Genomic DNA, 22,917 nt, shown 5'->3' on the forward strand with positions numbered 1-22,917 from the left:
GTTCAAAAGTAGAAGGGTTTTGTTCATTTGTTTGTTTTCTATTTAGTAATTATGCTTTTATTTTTGTAAATTTTATACAGGTCAGGGACATCTGGAAAGAGGGAACTCTAACTGAGAAAATGTCTCCAAGAGATTGCCTGTAGGCAAGTCTGTGAGGTGTTTTCTGGGTTGAATGATGTAGGATGGTCCAGCCAACTGTAAGCAGGGTAACTCCTAGATAGGTGATCTTGCACTGTATAAAAGAACAGACTGAGCAAGCCATGAAAAGCAGTGTTCCTCCATGGTCTCTGCTGCAGTTCCTGCCTCATTTTGCCACCTTGGCTTTCCCAGCTGATGAACTATAACATGTAAGTTAGATAAATCCTTTCCTTCCTAAATTGCTGTGGTGATGATTTGGATCATAACGCCCCAATAGGCTCATGCATTTGAGTGCTTGGTCACCAGAGTGGCACTACTAGGAGGTGTGGCCTTGTTGGAGTGGGTGTGGCCTTATTGGTGGAATTGTGTCATGTGGTGTGGGCTTTAAGGTTTCAAATATTTAAACCAGGCCACATATCTCCCTCTCTTGTGTCTTTCTGATCCAGATGTAGAAGACTCAGCACCTTCTCCAGCACCATGTTTTCCACAATGCTTCCTGTCAGGAGGATAATGGACTTGTAAGCCAACCCAATTAAATGGTGTTTCTTCACAGCAATAGAAATCATAACTAATAGAGTTGCTTCTGGTCATAGTGTTTTATCACAGCAATTCAGAGCAAAAGAGGACAGAAATCTTTCTATACTTCAGTGCCTCCCCCACGCATAAAGAAAATAAGCCTTGTAGAGTTTTAGTGTAGAGGTTCTTTGAGGGCTGAAAGATGACATAGTTTCAAAGACTGCATTTTTACCCATCTCTGTACAGTGTGGCATGTGTCACTACCCTATCAGATCCTTCCACCTTGAAGAGTGATTTGCCTTTGCTTATTGGTGCTCTGGAAGCTAGAGCAAGCATTGACTCTGGAAGTCTGGATACATATACTAGGAATTTGATACAGAAAATTTTAGGTGAAAAGAACAGATGCATGGGGCAGAGAGCTGCAGGCTGACAGTATGAATTTGAGGCAAAGGCTCTCAGGTACCTTGGCAGAGTAACAGCTATCATCTGCAATGGCTGTAAGGCCAGACTTCACTCTGCTATGTAATTGGGTTGTTGTAGCTCTATGTTTGGGGAGACTTGGGCTTTACATTGTCATTAAAATCTAAGATAATGATGAGTTAGGCAATCCAGATCACAGTAAACTTTGAATTTTTAAAGCACCATTCTTAGGAATAGGGGGTGCACTCCTATTATCCAGTTAACTAGAGGGGGAAATTAATTTGGGAGTGTAATTAATGTGACTTATAAACTGAAGTGATATGGAGAAAATGACAACTTAGTCTTAGAGAAGTTGTGCTTTCTAGAGTACCTGAGAATAGTTATGAGACCATGGTGAATAAATTTGAACTCAGTAGGTTTGGGAATAGTATTTTGTCCTTTTGTTTACCCAAACTCTGTGCACCCTTAAGGCAGTGGATCTCAGACTGTAGGTTGTTGTCCCTTTGGGAATTACATAATAGCTATCATGCATATCAGATATTTACATTATGATTTATTTTTTATGTATATTTATTATTTTTTCTCATTTTACATATCGATACCAAGTCCCTCAATCTCATTCCCTCCTTCAAACGCCCCCGTGGCCCCTCTCCCATCCCAAACCCTCAACAAAGGAAGAGTGATGCCTTCCAGGAGGGATCATCAAATCTGTCAAGTCATTTGGAGTAGGAACTAGGCCTTCCCTCCTGCCTCTAGGCTAAGGGAGTATCTCTCAATGGGGAATGTACTCCATAAGTCCTTTCTTGAACTAGGGACACATACTGTTTTCACTGTCAGAGGTCCCTTAGACTGCCTGGGCAGTCCCTTCTAACTGAGACCCACATTCAGGGGGACTGGGTCGGTCCAATGCTGGTTTCCCAGCTATCAGTATGGGGGTCCATGAGCTCCCACTTGATCAGGTGAGCTGTTTATGTGAGTTTCTGTAGCCTGGTCTTGCCCCTATTTTCTTACCACACCTCCCGCTCTGCAACTGGATTTGAGGAGTTCAACTCAGTGTTTAGCTATGGATGTATGCTTCTGTTTCCATCAGCTACTATATGAGGGCTCTATGATGACATATAAGTTAGTTGTTAATCTTATTATCAGGGAAGGGCATTTGAGGTAGCCTTTTCACTGTTGCTCAGATTGTTAGTTGGGGTCATTCTTGTAGGTCTCTGGTCATTTCTCTAAAGTTAGTTTTCCCTTCAACCCTATAATGGCACTCTCCATTACGTTGTCTTTTATTTTTCTCTCATCTATTCATCCCCCAACTCAATCTTCCTAGTCCCTCATGTTCTCCTCTGCTCCCATTCCATTTCTACTAACTCCTTCTTCACTTACTGCCCCCCACAGCTCCCAATATGCTCAGATCTTGTTCCTTTCCCCTTCTGTGAGGGACCTCGTATGTAACTCTTAGGTTCCTCCCTGTATCCTACTTTCTCTGGCAGTGTGAATTATAGGGTGATGATCCTTTGCTCTACATCTAAAATCCATATATGAGTGAGTACATATGATGTTTCTCTTTTTGTGACTGGGTGACCTCATTCAGGATGTTTTCAAGTTCCATCCATTCACCTGCAAATTTCAAGATTTCATTGTTTTTTTTTTTTTGTTTGTTTGTTTGTTTTGTTTTGTTTTTTTCTGCTGGGTAGTGTTCCATTGTGTAACTGTGCCACATCTTCTTTATCCATTCTTCACTTGAGGGGAATCTACGTTGCTTCCAGGTTCTTGCTATTACAAATAATGCTGCTATGAACATAGTTGAACAGATATCTTTCTTGCATGGATGAGGACCTTTTGGGTACATGCCTAACAGTGGTAGACTGTTTCCCATTTTCCTGAGGACCAACCATATTTATCTCCAAAATGGCTGTACAAGTTTGCACTCCCACCAGCAGTGTAGGAGTATTCACCTCTCTCCATATCCTCTCCTGCATAAACTATCATTGGTGTTTCTCATTTTAGCCATTCTGAAAAGAGTAAGATGGTATCTAGAGTTGTTTTGATTTGCATTTCTCTGAAGGTTAAGGATGTTAACCACTTTCTTAAGTGTTTTTCAGCCATTTTGGATTCCTCTATTGAGAATTCTCTATTCAGTTCTGTAACCCACATTTTAATAGGGTTATTTTGTGTTTTGGTGAGTAGTTTCTTGAGTTCCTTATATATTTTGGAGATTGGGGTTGGTGAAGATCTTTTCCCACTCTGTGGGCTGATGTTTAGTCTTGTCCACTGTGTCCTTTGCCTTACAGAAGCTTCACGATTTCAGGAGATCCCATTTATTGTCAACCTCAGTGTCTGTGCTACTGGTGTTATGTTCAGGAAGTGGTCTCCTGTATCAATTCATTCCCACTTGCTCTTCCAAGAGGTTCAGTGTAGCTGGATTTATGTTGAGGTCTTTGATCCATTTGGGCTTAAGCTTTGTGCATGGCAAAAGACATTGGCCCATCTGCAGTCTTCTATACACCATCATGCAGTGGTGCCAGCACCATTTGTTGAAGATACTTTCCTCTTTCCATTGTATACTTTTAGTTGTTTTGTCAAAAATCAGGTGTTTGTTGGTGTGTGGGTTAATATCAGTATTTTCAATTTGATTCCATTGGTGTACCTGTCTATTTTTGTGCCAATACCAAGCTGCTTGGAGGACTATTGTTGTATAGTAAATCTTGAAGTCAGAGATGGTGATACCTCCTGAAGTTCCTTTATTGTAAAGGGTTATTTTGGCTATCCTGGTTCTTTTGTTTTTCCATATAAAGTTGAGTATTATCCTTCAAGTTCAGTGAAGAATTGTGCTGGGATTTTAATGGGGATTGCATTGAATCTGTAGATTACTTTTGGCAAGATTGTCATTTTTACTATGTTTATTCTACCTACCCAAGAGCATGGGACTTCTTTCTATTTTCTGGTATCTTTAATTTCTTTTTTTAAAGAAACAAAGTTATTGCTATATAAGTCTTCCACGTGTTTGGTTAGCATTACCCCAAGATACTTTATGCTGTTTGTGGCTATTGTAAATGGTGTTGTTTCTATGATTTCTTTCTCATCTCTATATAGTAGGGCTATTGATTTTTTTTTTTTTTTTTTGGTTAATCTTGTATCCTGCTAATTTACTGGAGGTGTTTATCAGCTGTTAGAGTTCCCTAGTAGAGTTTTTTTGGGTCACTTATATAAATTATCATATCATATGCAAATAGTGACAGTTTGACTTCTTCCTTAACAATTTGTATCTCCTTGATCTCCATTTGTTGTCTTATTGCTTTAGCTAGAACTTCCAGTACAATATTGAAGAGATATGGGGAGAGTAGGCAGCTGTCACTTGTTTTAGAGTAATCACCTTAAGCTTCTCTCCATTCAGTTTGATATTGGCTGTTGGTTTAATGTATATTGATTTTATTATGATTAGATATGCTCCTGTTATCCCTGATCACCCTAAGACTTTTATCATGAAAGGGTGTTTGATTTTGTCAAAGTCTTTTCAACATCTATTAAGATGATCATGCGCTCTTTTTTTTCTTTATCAGTTTGTTTATATGGTAGATCACATTGATAGATTTCCATCTGTTGAACAATCCCTGCATCCCTGGGATGAAGCCTATTTGGTCGTGGTGGATTTCTCTGATCTGCTGTTGGATTCGATTTGCCAGTATTTTATTGAGTATATTTGCATCAATGTTCAAGAGGAATATTGTTCTATAGTTCTCTTTCTTAGTTGTGTATTTGTGTGGCTTGGGTACCAAGGTTGTTGTTGCCTCATAAAATAGTGTTTGGTAATGAACCTTCTATTTCTATTGCATGGAACAATTTGAGAAGTATTGGTAATAGCACTTCTTTGAATTTCTGTTAGAATTGCACACTGAAGCCATCTGGTCCTGGGCTTTTTTAAGTTGGGAGGCATTTGATGACTACTTCTATTTCATTAGCAGTTATAGGTCTATTTAAGTTGCTTATCTATTCTTGATTTAAATTTTCTAACTGATAGCTATCCATAAATTTGTCCATTTCCTTTGAATTTTTGAGTACAGGTTTTCAACGTATGGCCTGAAAATTCTCTGGATTTCCTCAGTGTCTGTTGTTATGTCCTCCTTTGCATTTCTGATTTTGTTGATTTGCATGTTCTCTCTCTGCTTTTAATGGTTAGTTTGGATAAAGGTTTGTCTACCTTGTTGATTTTCTCGAAAAACCAACTCTTTGTTATATTGATTCTTTTATTATTTTTCTAGTTTCTACTTTATTGATTTCAGCCCTCAAATTGATTATTTCCTGGCATCTCTTCCTCCGCGGTGAGTTTTCTTCTTTTTGTTCTAAGGCTTTCAGTTGTGCTGTTAATTCTCTAATGTGACTATCCATATTTTTCTTCAAATGGATACTTAGTGCAATGAATTTTTCTCGTAGCACTGCTTTGAAAGTCTCCCATAAGTTCGTGTATGTTGTAGCTTCATTCTCGTTGAATTATAGGAAACCTTTAAATTCTTTCTTTATTTATTCCTTGATCCAGGAATGGTGCGATTGTGGATTGATCCATTTCCATGTGTTTGTAGGGTTTCTGAAATTTTTGTTCTTGTTGAATTCCAACTTTAAAGCATGGTGGTCTCATAAAGTACAGGGCACTATTCCATTTTTTTTTTTTTAATCTGTTGAAGTTTGTTATGCTGCCTATAATGTGGTGGATTTTAGAGAAGATTCCATGTGGAGTTGAGCAGAAGATATAGCCTTTTTGTTTGGATGGAATATTCTATAGAAGTTTGTTAAATCAAATTTTGATATAACTTATATTAGTTCTTTTGTTTCTTTTTTAAGTTTTTGTCTGGTCCTCTCTAGTAGTGAGAGTGGGGTGTTGAAGTCTGCCACTATGAGTGTGTGAGGTTTTATGTCAGCTTTTAGTTTTAGTAGCATCTCTTTTACACACATGGCTGGCTGCCTTTGTATTTGGGGCATAGATGTTCAGAATTGAAACTTCATCTTGATGGCTTTCTCCTATGATGAATATCAAATGACCTTCTTCATCTCTTTTGATTGATTTTGGTTTGTAGTCTAACTTGTTAGATATTAGGATAGCTACACCTGCTTGCTTCTTGGGTCCATTTGATTGGAAGATCTTTTCCCAACCCTTTACTTGCTTAGATGTGTTTCTTGTATGTAGCAGAAGGATGAATTCTGTCCTCATATCCATCCTGTTAGCCTGTGTCTTTTTATAGGTGAGTTAAGACCATTAATGTTGAGGGAAAGTAAGTACCATTAATTTTTAATTCTTGTTTGTTTTAGATTTGGAGGTGGTAATGTGAGTATATTTGCCCCACTTTATCTTTTGGGTTCTAGTAAGTGGGATTATCTATTGCCTATGTCTTTGTGAAAGTAGGGAGAGAACCCACCTGTACCCACTGAAAGAAGGAATGGAAAGATTACAGTGTAAAAACACATTCAACAACAGATACCACCAGACTCTAGGGATTCTATACCAGAAAGACCTGAACATCTCAATGCAGATGAAACAGAAGAGAACAAGCTTAAAAAGCACTTTATGTAGATGATAAAGACTCTCAAAGAGGAAATGAGAAAATTCCTTAAAGAAATGGAAGAAAATGTTCATAGCAGCAATATTTGTAATAGCCAGAATCTGGAAGCAACCTAAATTCTACTCATACTACTCAGCAGAAAAAAAGAAAAAAAAAAAAAAAACAATGAAAATGAAATCTTGTAATTCTCAAGCAAATGGATGGAACTAGAAGAAATCATTCTGAATGAGGTAACCCAGTCACTGAAAGATAAAAATGGTATGTACTCATTCACATATAGATATAGAAATAAAGCAAAGCATTAACAGTCTATAGTTCACATCTTCAGAGAAGCTATGAAAAAGGATGACCTCTGGAGAAGGGGAAAGGGCTGGAAATTGGGAAAGGGCCCTGAACAAATTGGGAGCATGGGGGAAGGGAGATGGAGGTAGGAGATGGAGGTAGGAGAAAGAGGAGGTGAGGAAAGGAGGAGGGAGGAGAATATAAAGGATCGGGAAGACTGAGTTGGTGGATAATTAGAGGAGAGCACGAAAAGAGATATCTTAATAGAGGGAGGCATTATAGGTTTAAAGAGAAATCTGGCACTAGGGAAATGTCCAGAGATCCATAGGATGACCCAAACTAAGAATCTAAGCAATAGTAGAGAGGCTACATTAAATGTCCTTCCAGTATGATGAGATTGGTGACAACTTTAAATGCCATCTTAGAGCCTTTATCCAGTAACTGATGGAAGCAGAAGCAGAGATCCACAGCTAAGCACAGAGCTGAACACCTAAAATCCAGTTTAAAGAAGGAGGAGTGATGAGCAAAGGGGTTAAGTCCATGTTGGGGAAACCAGGAGAAACAGCTGACCTGAGCAAGTTGGAGCTCCTGGACCCCAGCCAGACATCTGGGGAACCAGCATAGAACTGAATCAGTTTCCCTGAATGTGGGTGACACTTAGGAGGCCTGGGCAGTCTATGGGGCCTCTTGTGGTGGAACCAGTATTTATCCCTAGTGTGCTATGGACTTTGGGAGCCCATTCCTCCATGGAGGGATACTCTCTCAGCCTAAATACATGGGGGAGGGCCTAGGCCCTGCCCAAATGATGTGACAGATTTTGATGAGCCCCACAGAAGGCCTCACAGTCTTTGGGAAGTGGATAGGGGTGGGATGGGGGGAGGTGTTGGTGGGCAGCATGGGAGAATGGGAAGGAGACTGTACTGGGATTGATATGTAAAATAAGATTGTTTCTAATTTAAATTAAAAAATATAAAAGAAAACTTAAAAAGGTTTATAGTTGAGGTCACCACAACATAAAGAACTGTATTAAAGGTGACAGCCATTAGGAAGGTTAAAAACCACTGCCTTAAGGGATTAATCCCCTCTGCTGGGTGTAGGTGGATCATGTCTTTACCCTCAACACTCAGGAGGCAGAGGCAGGAAGATCTCTGTGAGTTCAAGGCCAGCCTGGTCTACACATTGCAGAAGAACCTCAGGTGACTGACCAGGTAGCGAGATGTCTCTGTCATTTCTAGAGTTATTATCCTTCTGTGGTCTTTGATGGAGTTGAAGACAGATAGTTATGGTTATAGTTTTCCTTAGTTAGGATTAAATATAAGTTACATATAGGACTTTAGACTCACAAGGATAGCATAGATAATGAAATAATTTCTTTAAATCTTACTAAATGTTAATGGACTAAATATTATTAACTGTGGTTCTTATTTGATAACTGTTTTGTTATATATTTTGCTATGTTAAGGATAAAACCCTTCTTTTTATTTAGACAGAAAAGAGGAGATGATGGGAGATGTAATTCTGTAAATATGTTTCTCTTATTGGTTAATGAATAAAGCACTGCTGCTCAAACAAGATAGGTGGGACAAGGAGACAAGGAAGTTTCAGGGAGACGTAAGGAGATTCAACATGTAGGACAAAGAGAGAACTTTGGACCCTCTCTCCAGTAACATAAGACCACTTGGTAGTAACAACCCAACAGCTTTAAATCTAATACAATGTCTCTGTGTGTTATTTGAGGCTGATGCAGCAGTGGGACCAGGATGGAAGGAAAACATGCACATAACAAACACCAATGTGGCCTGCAGTGGCAGCACAGACCATATAATGGTTCATTTTCCAGCTTGCTCATCCTGTTTTTGGTCAGAGATAGTGAGATCATGTGGCTAGGCAGCATGTTCAGGGGTGGAACCTACTCAAGCTCCATGCTGCTGCACATCATTTTGCTGGCCCTACACACTGTAGACATATCTCCCATCCATCACAACCTCACTCCTACACATGACACTGCCAACAAATCTTTAGTTCCACCTTTCTCCATTCTGCCATATTTCCCACCTCTCTATTGCACATTTGCTCCTCCAGGTGGCATTGCAAATTGCAGTGTGTCATATAATATATGTGTACAAATGGCTTTACATGCAGATATTTATTGTAAGGAGTTATTGGTCTGGCTCAAGGTTTCTGGTTTCTGAAGGACCATAAATACTGAACAAATTGATTCCAGCACCACAATGTCACAGAGTCACAAGGACAATTTAAAGCTTTCACTCAGACTCTTCCCCTCCTGAATCTAGGCTAAGGAGTATCCCAGCATGGGGAATGTGCTCCCAACATTGTTTTGTTAACCAGGAATACATTCTGGTTCCACTGTCAGAAGTCCCATAAACAGCCCAGTCCTCCTAAATGAGACCCATGTTCAAAAGGTCAGAGTTAGCTCCCACCTATCAGTCTGGGGGTCGATGATCTACCCCTTGTTTAGGTCAACTGTCTGTGGGTTTCTGAAGCCTAGTCTTGACCCCTTTGCTTATGACTCCTCTCTGCAACTAGATTCCAGGAGTTTGGCTCATTGTTTAGCTGTAGGTGTCTGCTTCTGTTTCCATCAGCTACTAGATGAGGGCTCCATGATGGCATGTAGGTTAGTTGTCAATCTCATTATCAGGGAAGATCATTTAAGGTGGCCTCTCCACTGTTGCTCAGATTGTTAGTTGTAGGTTTCTGGACATTTCTCTAGAGTCAGTTTTCTCTTCAAACCTAAATTGCCTCCCTCTATTATGGTGTTTTCTTTCTTGCTCTCCTCTATTTGTTACCTAACTCAATCTTCCTGGACCTAGATGTTTTCCTCTCCTCCCCTTCTTTTTTTCCAAACTTCTCTCCATTGACTGCCTTCCCACTCACAATATGCTCAGGAGATCTTGTACCTTTCCCCTCTGTGAAGGACCTTGTATGAAGCTCTTAGATTCCTCCTTGTATCCTAGTTTCCCTGATAGTGTGAACTGAAGGCTGATGATACTTTGCAATATGTCTAAAATCCATATATGAGTGAGTATATACCATGTTCTTCTTTTTGTGACCAAGTTACCTCATTCTGGATGGTTTCGTCAAGTTCCATCCATTCATCTGCAAATTTCAATATTTCATTGTTTTTTTTTTTCCAATTGGTAGTATTCCATTGTGTAAATGTGCCACATCTTCTTCTTCCATTCTACAGTTGAATGGTATCTAGGTTGCTTCCAGGTTCTTGCTATTACAAATAATGCTGCTATGAACATTGTTGAACAGATGCTTTTGTTGAATGGATGTGTATCTTTTGGGTTTATGCCTAAGAGTGGAATCACCAGGTCCTGAGGTAGACTGATGTTGGGAGCCGGCCTTGAGTCACATCCTCTTGCAGAATTACTTACATCTTAAAACTCTAATTGAGCCTTATCTTGGTAAAACAGAAAGCTGCTTAAACATGCAGTCTGTTCCACTCAGCCCTGTTGTTCTTTTGCTGCAACTAATGCCTATAAAACACAAACAAGACACTCAGTACCCACGGGGAGTTTACTGAGAGAGGGGAGAGAAAGGGGGGCAGCTGATGGCTAACTGAAAGCAGGAGAGAGAGAACAAGGGGCAGAGAGAGAGAGAGAGAGAGAGAGAGAGAGAGAGAGAGAGAGAGCAAGAGAGAGCAAGAAAGAAAGGTGCGCTTGGCACACTTGCTTTAAAGGGGGGTTTGCGCTACTCTGGCAGCCAGGAAAAGCTTGAGCTGCCAGGTAAGGCTGAAGTAGCGATGACATGGCCATGAGCGTCCAACCCTTCATCGGGGGCGGGGATCAGCTGGCTGCTAGTTCCTAACAACCCCAGGAACTGAGATGAACCATATGCCAGGAACTGAGATAAGCAGACCTTTATGGTCTGATATTTATGGCCTGGAATGATTACCAGAGCCCCAAAGTCAGCACAGTTACCCCTCCCCAATTCCTCCCAGCTTTTCTTTAAAAACTCCTCTTTGTGCCTAATAAAGTTAGACCTTGACAAACATTGCTTGGTCTCATTCCTTCTTTATCTCCCATTATTTTCTGGTTCTAGCCCACCTCAACCCAGGAATAATTGGGTCCCACTGGTCTGGGCAAGCGGTGCCCAAGTGCTGCTCGAGGAAGGGCTTTTACCGAATGGAGTCCCCCAACCTTGAAGAAAATCAGTAGCATGCACCGAGAAGAGGGCTGGACCTGCAAGCTGCAGCACGGAGATTTGGAATCTGTCCTCACTGCTCATGAGCATGCTGATTCCTGGTGAGTCCCCCCTCGTTCTGTTCTATAATAATGGGTCAATATTTGTCTAAGGATGTTAATTTCATTAGGGACTTCAAGTCTTCCTTTCGAGAAAGAGAAATTAGAATTTCATGTAAAGAGTTAATAAGTTTCTTTGCTTTCGTTTCTAAAAAATGTCCTTGGGTTATTCTCGAAGGACCAGATATTCACACCCTGACATGGCAAAAGGTGGCTGAGGATCTTAATAGACTACTTAAAGAACAGGACCTACAGGCCCTAAGCCTTAGGAACTCCTGCTGTGGTTAATGCCCAGCCAAGTGTATAGAAAAATTAATGCAGCCTGTCAGAAACTGGTGAATTTATTGAAAATTGTTCAGATTTTGGATGCTCATAATTTAAGGGTTATCTATAGCAGCCGCATTACAAGAGAGTTCTATTAAGGATGTTTTATTTCAACAAACTAATCTTGGTCTAAAGAAAAGGAGAGCTGAAAAATGTATGTATGCTCTGTATATATGGTGTGGCCACACATGTGTGTGTCTGAGTGTCTGAAGTGTGATTGTGAATAAGTGAATGTGTGAATCCCAACAATGGGTACTACTTGAATTGCTTGAGATATGGAGAGAGAGAGGGAGAGAGAGAGAGAGAGAGGGAGAGAGAGAGAGAGAGAGAGGGAGAGAGAGAGAGAGAGAGAGAGACATCAGGGTTGGAGATCTGCATCTCCCATGACTGTCTTGCAGAGTGAAACAATAGGAAATGGTCAAAGCCAGAATGGCCTGAGAGCCAGAGAAACCTGTATGGATGTCTCAAAAGAATTTAGTAGAGGAGAGAATACAGAAATCTTCCTAAATTTTGGTGGTTAAAAAAGAAATTGAAAGAATGGAAGTTAATGTAAGATTTGATAAAAGCAATTTAAGAGAGGCCTTGGAAAACTGAAGCCGGGTTAGGCCCCACCTGAAGAGGTGTCAGTGAAAATGCAAATGAGACCTTGTCAGCTATTGAGAAAAAAGCCTCAGGGAACTGCAGGCCCCATTAGCCCCACCACCACCACCTCGAAAGGTGTCAGTGAAAATGCAAATGAGACCAGGTCAGCTAATGAAAGCTTTATAGGTCAGAGTAGAAAAAGTTTTCAAAAGTATTTGGGACTTATAGTATTTGGGACTTATGTTACATCCTAAAGAAATTAGTTCTCCAAAATTAGAAATTAGAAAAGATAGCTTAGGATCATTGAATAATTTTCAGAAGTTATTAGGAAATATTCCAATGGTTACATCCTCTTAAAAAAAAAAAAAAAAAAGGCACCTACTGGTGATTTGAAACCATTAGGCGATATCCTGAAAGGAGATGGTGATCCCAGTTCACCTAGACAGCTAACAGAAGAAAATAGACAAGTTCTCTTACAATCAGAGAATGCAATCCAGCATCAGCAGATATGCTATATTGACTATGCAAAACCATGGGAGGCTTATGTACTTCCCACCATCATAGTTCAAATTCTTTCTGTCTTATGGCAAAGGGGACCATTGTTATGATTTCCTCAGTCAAAGTGTTAAATCCTTATTTTAAAGCAGTAGCTTGTATGGTACAAAATGCTGTGTGGAGTCTAAATGATATTTTGCCAGAGAACCAAACATAATACCTATACCAAATAGTAAGTTAATGGTTATTGGTTATTTCAAAACCTTTACAACCAGCAATTAACAGGCAAAGGAATGTTTACTTAGATAGTGAGGGGTTACCTCCCCTTTTCTGAGAGTGGGCTCAGACACCAGCCATGACACTCCTGACTAAAGGAGTTAATTTTCTTTTATCATTAGAAATTTCCTTTCTCTGTATAGATTTAAGGCCTAAGTTTTCAAGCTTTTATTAATTATAATTTTTGGTCCATTAGCTTTTGCTCAGTTTTTGGAAAAAATAGATAATCAGTTTATAGACATTACAATTTGTACTAATACATTCTTTTGTACTCCCTAAAATTGTAAGGAGTAATCCTATATAAAAAAAATGTTGTTAGTTTCTCTTGGTAGTTCTTCTGATGGAAAAGCAGCTCATGTTATTTATTGATGGGAAAAGAATATGTAATGCAGACAGATCCAGCTTCAGCTCAGATAGTTGAGTTACAAGCTATTGCAATAGTTTTTCAGCTTCTAATGAATGATTCATTTAACTCATATACTGATAGTTATTATGTTTTCAGAGCTCGTCAAGTTCTAGAGACGGTTCCATACATTGGAACTAGAAATAATCAGGTTAAATTACTGTTTGAGCAAATTCATCAAAGAAAGGCACCTTGCTTTGTGGGTCATATAAGAGCTCATTCAAACCTTCCCGGTCCACTGGCTAAAAGTAATGAGTCAGCTGATAGTCACTTTATCTCAGGTAGAATTAGCTCAGGAGTCAAACAGCTTTCATCATCAAAATAGTAATAGCTTAAGAAAACAGTTTTGTTTAACTAGAGAGACGCAGAAGGCCATTCAGGTTACTTCCAGCCCTATATCCTGGTTGGCCTCACCACTAATTTGTGGGGACTGGATCTTTTAGAAGAGATGGGATTTGTCCTTACTACCCAAACTCTCGCCCAAGTCACTCCGATAAGAAACAAAGCTCTCCAGATGGTGGGTAAAATGGGCTGGGACAAAGGAAGAGGGCAAGGTAAGCTGGAACAAGGAGAAGTTTGCTCTATGTCCACTCTGACATTAGACACTCAAGGAGATAGAAAAGGATTTAGCCATTTTTAAGGAGGGTTGCTGTTGCACTGCCAACACCCATTCCGATTGCATAGATTTCTGACATCCAATGTGGATGGAACAATGGCTCATAACCACAGAAAAACTTCTGGTGGAGCCCCCATTCCCATTGCATGGATTTCTGACATCCAATGTGTATGGAACAATGGCTCTTAACCACAGAAAAACTTCTGGTGGCTTCCCAACTAGTTCAAAAACAATTGGAGACAGGACATGTGATCCTATCCACCTCTCCCTGGAATGATCCTATATTTGTGATTAAAAAGGCTTCAGGAAAATGGAGATTACTAAAGGATTTGAGGGTCATTAATTCAACAATGCAGCCCATGGGAACTCTTCACCCTGGCTTACCCTCACCTGTGGTTATTCCTAAAGATTGGCATCTAATTATTATTTAAAGGATTGCTCCTTTTCCATTCAACTGCACTCCCAAGATAGCCCCAGGTTTGCATTTAGCTTTCCTTCCATTAATTTTCAGGAACCCACCCTTCGATTTCAATTGGTGGTGGTGCTCCCCCAAGGAATAGCTAATAGTCCTACAATATGCCAGGCTTATGTGGCTGCCTGCCTGGATCCTATCAGGCCCAAGTTTTCTAATCTTTATATTATCCATTATATGGATGATACTCTGCTGGCAGCACCTGCTGAGGAGAGATGTCTTGAAGTGTTTGCTAAATTGCAGGAGCTCCTGGAGGCTTGTGGATTTATTTTGGCCCCAGAGAATATTCAAAAGAAACCTCCTTACACCTATTTAGGCCATCGGATCCAGCAGGCTGTCCTCCTGCTTCAAAGACTCCAAATTAATCATTCAAATTTAAAAACTCTTCACAATTGGCAAAAGTTTTTGGGAGATGTTCAATGGATCTGCCTCTCTTTCCATTAAAAGAGGGGAGCTTAGACCAATATATGATATTCTTCCAGGGGATCCAGCTCTGACCTCTCCCAGACAAATTACACCAAGGCCAAAGAGGCCATCCAATTGCTATTAAAAAGCATTGAAAAAGCGCATCTTTGCCGCCTAGATTATCAACAGCCTCTTGTTGTAGTTGTATTTTCCTCCAGTTTTCCACCCACCGCTGGTTTTTGGCAAAACAGCCCTATATATTGGATTCATTTGTCAGCCTCCCCTAGGAAGGTGGCATCATCATCAAAATAGGAATAGTCTAAGAAAAGAGTTTGGTTTAACTACAGAGACTGCTCAACAAATTGTCAAACAATGTGATGTGTGCCCACAATATTTACCAGTAACTAATATAGAAGTAAATCCTCAGGCTTGCTTCCTAATCATTTATGGCAAATGGATGTTACTTATATTGCAAAATTTGGCAGATTAAAGTATGTGCATGTGACAGTCAATACATATTCAGGCTTCTTAATGGCCACTGCACAAACTGGAGAAGCCACTAAGCATGTGATAAGTCACTCTTTAAAATGTTTTACTTACATGGGAGTTCCAAAAAATTATAAAGGCAGACAATAGATCTGGATATACTAGTAAAGCATTTCAACATTTTGTGCCCAATAAAAAAATTAAACATATAACAGGCATTCCTTATAATCCTCAAGAGCAAAGAATTGTGGAGCATGCTCATAGCTCCTTAAAAATGCAACTTCTAAGGAGAAGGTAGTAATGTCCCCAGTCTCCACATGATACATTAAATCATGCACTCTTCATTTTAAACTTTTTGAATGTGGTTGACTATGAGCAATCTGTGGCAGACAGATTCTGATATGATGGAACTCAAGAGATTTTTACTCAAGTCAAATGGAAAGATCCATGCATAAGACTATGGAAAGGTCCCAACCCTGTCCTAATATAGGGTTGAGGAGGGCAGAGGGCATGTTTGTGTTTTCTTGCAGTTAGAAAATGAGGCCCGGTGGCTGCCAGACCATTTGGAGAGATGCATGAAACAGAGAAAAACCGGCCCTGAGGCCTCAGAAGCATAATTACCTCCCCCCCCCCCCCCCCCCCCCCCCGGTCATGCTCTAGAACAGGAAAGGCTTAAACCTATTGTTTTTACAACAAGGAGGAATTTGTGCAGCACTAAAAGAGGAATGTTGCTTTTATGCTGATAAGACTGGCTTAGTGGAAGTCAGCTTAAATAGAATGCAGAAAAGTCTTGAGGAATGTAAACAACAGTGGGAACCGGCCTCATCCTGGTATAAAAATTGGTTTTCCACCTCCCCTTGGCTTTCTACCTTGCTTCCTTCTCTCCTGGGACCATTTGTGGGATTGTTGCTGTTGCTGACTTTTGGGCCTTGGGCATTCCAGAAATTAACCTGATTGATCAAAATTCAAATTGAGTACATGCTCAAAAAACCTATTTCTGTACACTACCATCTGTCGAGTGCTATAGCCTTGCCTGCAAGAACAAAGCTCAACAACAGGATTCTTCTGCAGCTATGTTTATTGTGCGGCTCATTACAGCAAGTTGAGGGAAGACCCCTAGGAGGAAAAAGGGCTCTGCTTATATATGCTCAGAGGAGTTGTGTCCGTTACTGACAGGTGCAGCCCGCAACACTCTTAACGGTCACCCCATGATGTGGATCACGCATCTGCACCTTGCTGGCTTATGGACAGGCAACAGGCGCCATCTTTGGGAATGGCACTGGTGGCTCTCTACAACCATCAGCTTTTGGAAAAGGAACAGGGCTCCTCTGAGGAACCTGTTGAGGATGGTGACAATGCCAGTCCTGATCCCCCTAGACAAGGACTTGATTTCACAGGACTCGAACAACAGAGGACCTGGTTCTCTCAAATATGGACGCGTTAATGATAGGAATATTGTGGTGCCACAAAGCGGATACAGACCTTTCTCTTCGGCTATAGGTTCCTCAATGATGGGAGTAACATAGAGCCTTCTCTCAGGAGCCCACTCTTCTTGCCCGAGTTTCTTGCCCGATTTTTGACCATGTCCTTGAGTGCTGAGGGTGGATGCACCCTATGTGGACTAATCAGAAGTCCTACCCATTGGTCAAATAGTGACAAGCCCAACCCCAGGGTCCCGATTGTGGGAGCCAACCGCATAGCCTAAGACAGACCCTCCATAAAAAATATTAAAATAGGGGGAGATATTGGGAGCTGGCCTGGAGTCACATCCTCTTGCAGAATTACTTAACCTTAAAACTCTAATTGAGCCTTATCTTGGTAAAACAGAAAACTGCTTAAACAAGCAGTCTGTTCCATTCAACCCAGGAACAGAGATAAGCAGATGTTTATGGTCTGATGTTTATGGCCTGGGACAATTACCAGAGTCCCAAAGTTGGCACAGTTACCCCTCCCCAATTCCTCCATGCTTTGCTTTAAAACTCCTCTTTGTGCATAATAAAGTTAGACCTTGACAAACCTTGCATGGTCTCGTTCCTTCTTTCTCTCCCATTATTTTCAGGTTCCAGCCTACCTCAACCTACGAATAACTAGGTCCCCCTGGTTGGGGGAAACTGATTTCCATTTACCTGAGGAACCACCATATGGTGGAGATCAGTATTGATCTCCACAATGACTATACAAGTTTGCACTCCCACCAGCAATAGAGGAGTGTTTCCCTTTCTCCACATCCTCTTCAGTATAAGGTGTCATTGGCGTTTCTGATTTCAGCTATTTTGACAGGAGAAAGATAGTATCTCAGAGCTATTTAGATTTGCATTTCCCTGATGGCTCAGGATGTTGAACACTTTCTTAAGTGTCTTTCAACCACTTTGGATTCCTCAATTGAGAATTCACTCTTCAGTTATGTACCCCACTTTTTAAAATGGTTATTTGGTGTTTTTGTGAGTAGTTTCTTGAGTTCTTTGTATATTTGGAAATCAACCCTCTGTCAGATGTGGGGTTGGTGAAGATATTTCCCACTCTGTGGGCTGCCGTTTGGTCTTGTCCACTGTGTCCTTTGCCTTACAGAAGCCTCTCAGTTTCAGGAGGTTCCATTTATTAGTTATTGATCTCAGTGCCTGTGCTACTGGTGTTATGTTCAGGAAGTGGTCTCCTGTACCAATTCATTCAAGCTTGCATTCTACTTTCTCTTCTAAGAGATTCAGTGTGGTTAGATTTATGTTGAGGTCTTTGATCCATTTGGACTTAAGTTTTGTGCATGGGAACAGACATTGGTCTATCTGCAGTCTTCCACGCACCATCATCCAGTTGTGCAAGCACCAATTGTTGAAGATGCTTTCTCTGTATTAGGTGTTTTGATTATTATGTGGCAAAGGAACTTTTCTATTTATTTATTTATTTATTTATTTGTCCATTCTCTTTGGTGTTCGGTATGTTTCTTGTACTTTCATTGGCATGTCCTTCTTCAGATTGGGAAGGTTTTCTTCAGTGATTTTGTTGAATATGTCTTCTGCACCTTTGAGCTAGGCTTCTTCGCCTTCCTCTATGCCTATTATTCTTAGGTTTGGCCTTTTCCTGCTGTCCCACATTTCCTGAATGTTTTGTGTTAAGGGTTTGTTGGAGTTAAGATTTTCTTTGGTTGATGAATCTGTTTCCTCTAGTTTATCTTCAGCGCCTGAGATTCTTTTTTCCATCTCTTGTATCCTGTTGGTTATGCTTGCATCTGTAGTTCCTGATTGTTTACCTCGCTTTTCTATTTTCAGAATTCCCTCAGTTTGTGTTTTCTTTATTGACTCTATTTCAGATTTCAGGTCTCTTCAATATCATACTAGAAGTTCTAGCTAATGCTATAAGACAACAAAAGGAGATCAAGGGGATCCAAATTGGAAAGGAAGAAGTCAAACTGTCTCTATTTGCAGATGATATGATAGTTTATATAAGCGACCCAATAAACTCTACCAGGGAACTCCTACAGCTGATAAACACCTTCAGCAAACTAGCAGGTTACAAAATAAACTCAAAAAAAAAAAAAAAATCAGTAGTCCTACTTTTTTCAGACGACAAAGAGACAGAGAAAGAAATCAGAGAAACATCACCCTTCACAATAGCCACAAGCAATATAAAGTATCTTGGTGTAATGCTTACCAAACAAGTAAAAGACCTATATAATAAGAAATTTGTGGCTCTAAAGAAAGAAATTAAAGAAGATACCAGAAAATGGAAAGATCTCCCATGCTCTTGGATAGGTAGGATAAACATAGTAAAAACGGCAATCTTACCAAAAGCAATCTACAGATTCAATGCAATCCCCATTAAAATCCCACCACAATTCTTCACCGACCTTGAAAGGATAATAATCAACTTTATATGGAAAAGCAAAAGACCCAGGATAGCCAAAAACAACCCTATACAATAAAAGAACTTCAGGAGGCATCACCATTCCTGACTTTAAGCTCTACTACAGAGCTATAGTTCTGAAAACAGCCTGGTATTGGCATAAAAATAGACAGGTAGACAAAGGGAATTGAATTGAAAATCCTGATATAAACCCACACACCTATGAACACCTGATTTTCAACAAAATAGCTAAAATTATACAATGGGGCGACGATAGCATCTTCAACAAATGGTGCTGGCACAGTTGGATGAGGGTGTGTAGAAGACTGCAGATAGACCCATGTCTATTGCCATGCATAAAACTTAAGTTCAAATGGATCAAAGACCTCAACATCAATCCAGCCACACTGAACCTCTTAGAAGAGAAAGTACCCTTGAACAAATTGGTATAGGGGACCGCTTCCTGAATATAACTCCAGGGGCACAGACACTGAGAAAAACAATTAATAAATGGGACCGCTTCAAACTTAGCAGCTTCTGTAAGGCAAAGGACACAGTGGACAAGACCAAATGGCAGCCCACAGGCTGGGAAAATATTTTCACCAATCCTATATCCGACAAAGGGCTGATCTCCAAAATATACAAAGAACTCAAGAAACTAGTCAACAAAACATCAAATAACCCTATTAAAAAATGGGGTACAGAACTGAAGAAAGAATTCTCAATAGAGGAAATCAAAAAGGCTGAAAGACACTTAAGAAAATGCTCCACATCCTTAGCTATCAGGGAAATGCAAATCAAAAGAACTTTGAGATACCATCTTACTCCTGCCAGAATGGCTAAAATTAGAAACACCAATGATGACTCATGTTGGAGAGGATATGGAGAAAGGGGAACACTCCTCTACTGCTGGTGGGAGTGCAAACTCATACAGCCATTTTGGAGATCAGTATGGCGGTTCCTCAGGAAAATGGGAATTAGTTTACCACAGGACCCGGCAATCCCCCTCTTAGGCATATACCCAAAGGATTCACATCCATGCAACAAAGACATCTGTTCAACTATGTTCATAGCAGCACTATTTGTAATAGGAAGAACTTGGAAGCAAACCTAGATGCCCCTCAATTGAAAAATGGTTAATGAAGATGTGGCACATCTACACAATGGAATACTACTCTGCAGAAAAAATAATGGTATCTTGAAATTCGCAGGCAAGTGGATGATACTTGAAGAAACCAGGTAACTTAGTCACAAAAAGAGGAACATAGTATGTACTCACTCACATATGGATTTTAGACCTAGATCAAAGGATTATCAGCCTATAATTCACACCACCAGAGGAACTAGGATACAAGGTGTATTCTAAGAGATTCATATAAAGTCCCTCACAGAGCTGGTAAGGGACAAGTCCCCCAGGGTTCAGGGGAAGTGGGGAGGGGGCAGGGAATGGAGAGAGAAGTAGGAGAAAACGAGGGGGAGGAAAGGAAAACATGTGCGACCAGGAAGATTGAGCCTGGTTAGTCATAGAAGACAGGAGAGAGAGAGAGAGAGAGAGAGAGAGAGAGAGAGAGAGAGAGAGAGAGAGAACATAAAAGAGGGAGCCAATATTGGTTTGAAGATAAAATTGAACACAAAGAAAGTTCTAGAGAACTACAAGACTGCTGGCAAATAACAATTTGAGCTTCTGTAGAAAGGCTACCATAACTTATCCATGGAGCCCTCAACTAATGCCTGTTGGGAACAGGATCAAACACCCATACATAAACACTGAGTCAAAATAGAACTCAGATGCAGATGGAGAGGACAAGACCAGGCGGCAGAAACACATAGAGACAGCTTGCCTGAACAAGGAGGAGCTAACAGGCCACCAGAGTGATAGCTGGGAAGCCAGCATGGGACTGACTCAGGCCCCCCTGAATATGGGTCTCAGCCAGAAGGACTTAGTAGTCTAAGGGACCTCAGAGAGTGGAGCCAGGATGTATCCCTGGTGCACAAAAAGACTTTGCAAACACATCCCCCATGGAGGGATAACTGCCTTAATCTAGAGACAGGAGAGAAGCCCTAGTCCCTACTTCACATGACCTGTCAGATCTACATGACCCCAACTGGATTGCATTCCCCTACATATGGAATTGGGGTGTGGGGATGGGAGGCAGGGTGGTTAGAGTGCATGTGAGAGGGCAGAGAGGGTAAAAGGGAGAGAAGGAGGAAGGGAGGGAGGGAGGGAGGGAGGGAGAGGGAACTGGGATTGACATGTAAAATAATAAACTAAATTTAAAAAAAATGCTTTGACTCCAAAATTTTAGTTCAAGGACAAGTTACTGGGGAAAAGGATTTCTATTTTTGTTTCCACAGAAAATGTAAAGATGTGGATTCCTTGCAGACTAATGTGGTTTGATCAAGCCAGACCACCTGAAACAGAGTACCAGGTGATCCTACATTCAAAACAGCTGGACAAAGCAGCCTGACAGACTATAGCCAGGATTTCTGAATCTTCCTCGAATCCCCCATGACAGTGCCCCTTACCAGCAGGAAGTAGTTTGGAAAGAATGACACCAAAATTCCCAAGTACTGTCTATAAATGTTTGTTTTCATTTAAATGGACTTGGCTATATAAAATAAATAAAAAAATAAAAATAAAAAAAAAGAAACATTTGACATCAACTTAGCTTACTTCCTGATGGAGCCTCCTGCTTCTTTAACCTTTTCACCAACATTCCTTTGGTGTTTCTGAAAAACATTGAATAACTGCACCATATTCCTCATTGCAATCATTTGAAGGTTCCTCTTTGTCTTTGATAACATCTGGCTTCACCCTGCACATCATTTCCCACTCCCACTTCTTATTAAGCTGCTTCCTTTTCTCCAGTTTCCCTTGCTTTAGCTTCTCCTTCTCCTTCTCCAGCTCCTTGTTTTTGGTGAAGATGTTAGGTTTACTGCTAGGAATCTTTTGGCTAAGGATTTTAGCCATTGCCCAGAACTTGGCTCTGCAGCATCTTCCTTTTCTTCCTCACAGGAGTCAACATTGTCCTCACTGTTGGCTTCTACTGTGCCATCCTCTGACAACTGGTTCATTTCTCACTCACAGCTTCCTACTGAGCCTTCTCCATAGGAACATATTTGAGCTTGTCTTCCAGATTCAACACTTCAGCCTTGGCTACCAGTTTCTTCTTTTTCTTCCTCTTCAGGGAACACTTTAGCTTTTTCCCTGGCACTCATACATGAGTCTTGAATGATCACAGCCATCTTTGGTAATATCACTTCTTAATGGGAAAGCACTGCATGAAAAGATTATTTTATCAATCAGATACACAAATTCATTATGCACACTAACTATGATAAAACCTGCAATAGCAAAATGAGGCCTCTGAAGAAAAGTTAACAAATGGTTGCAAAATAAGAATGTCAGACCTAGGCCCAAAGCTCAGTGGGAGAGCACATGCAAAGCCTTGGGTCACTTGGGAGAATTAATGACTGGCTTGTTTAAAGTCAGGATATAGCATCTCTGGCATCAGGGAAAGTTCATTAATTCATATGAAATGTACACAGTAAAACTATGGACAAATAGACAAGGCTTGCTTTCAGGGGGCTCCCTTTGTAGCACACAAAAAAGAAGACAAGCTCAGGGTGCCCTAAAGGAATAAGTGTGGCCTGTAGCTCTTACTAGTTGGTGGGCAGAGCAAAGAATATCCAGAGGCTGCAGCCACTTTCTTCACTCCCACTAAAGAAGAGCCTTTCCAGCTAGAGGTGGGAGTGGTCAGGCAAGAATGAGCAAGGAGGAGATCATGGAAGAGGGTCAAGAGACTTTAACTGGGGATGAGGGGAGTGGGATGAAAGCAGAAGGGGTG

General features: G+C 40.6%; 1 pseudogene; it reads right to left on the reverse strand.

Moving 5' to 3' along the window:
- LOC127214621 (RRP15-like protein) overlaps positions 1–22,315 on the reverse strand; it is a 40,049-nt pseudogene extending 17,734 nt beyond the window's left edge.
- Between the last annotated feature and the right edge of the window lie 602 nt (positions 22,316–22,917).

This window comes from Phodopus roborovskii, unplaced genomic scaffold, assembly GCF_943737965.1.
Source record: "Phodopus roborovskii unplaced genomic scaffold, PHOROB, whole genome shotgun sequence".
NCBI lineage: Eukaryota > Metazoa > Chordata > Mammalia > Rodentia > Cricetidae > Phodopus > Phodopus roborovskii.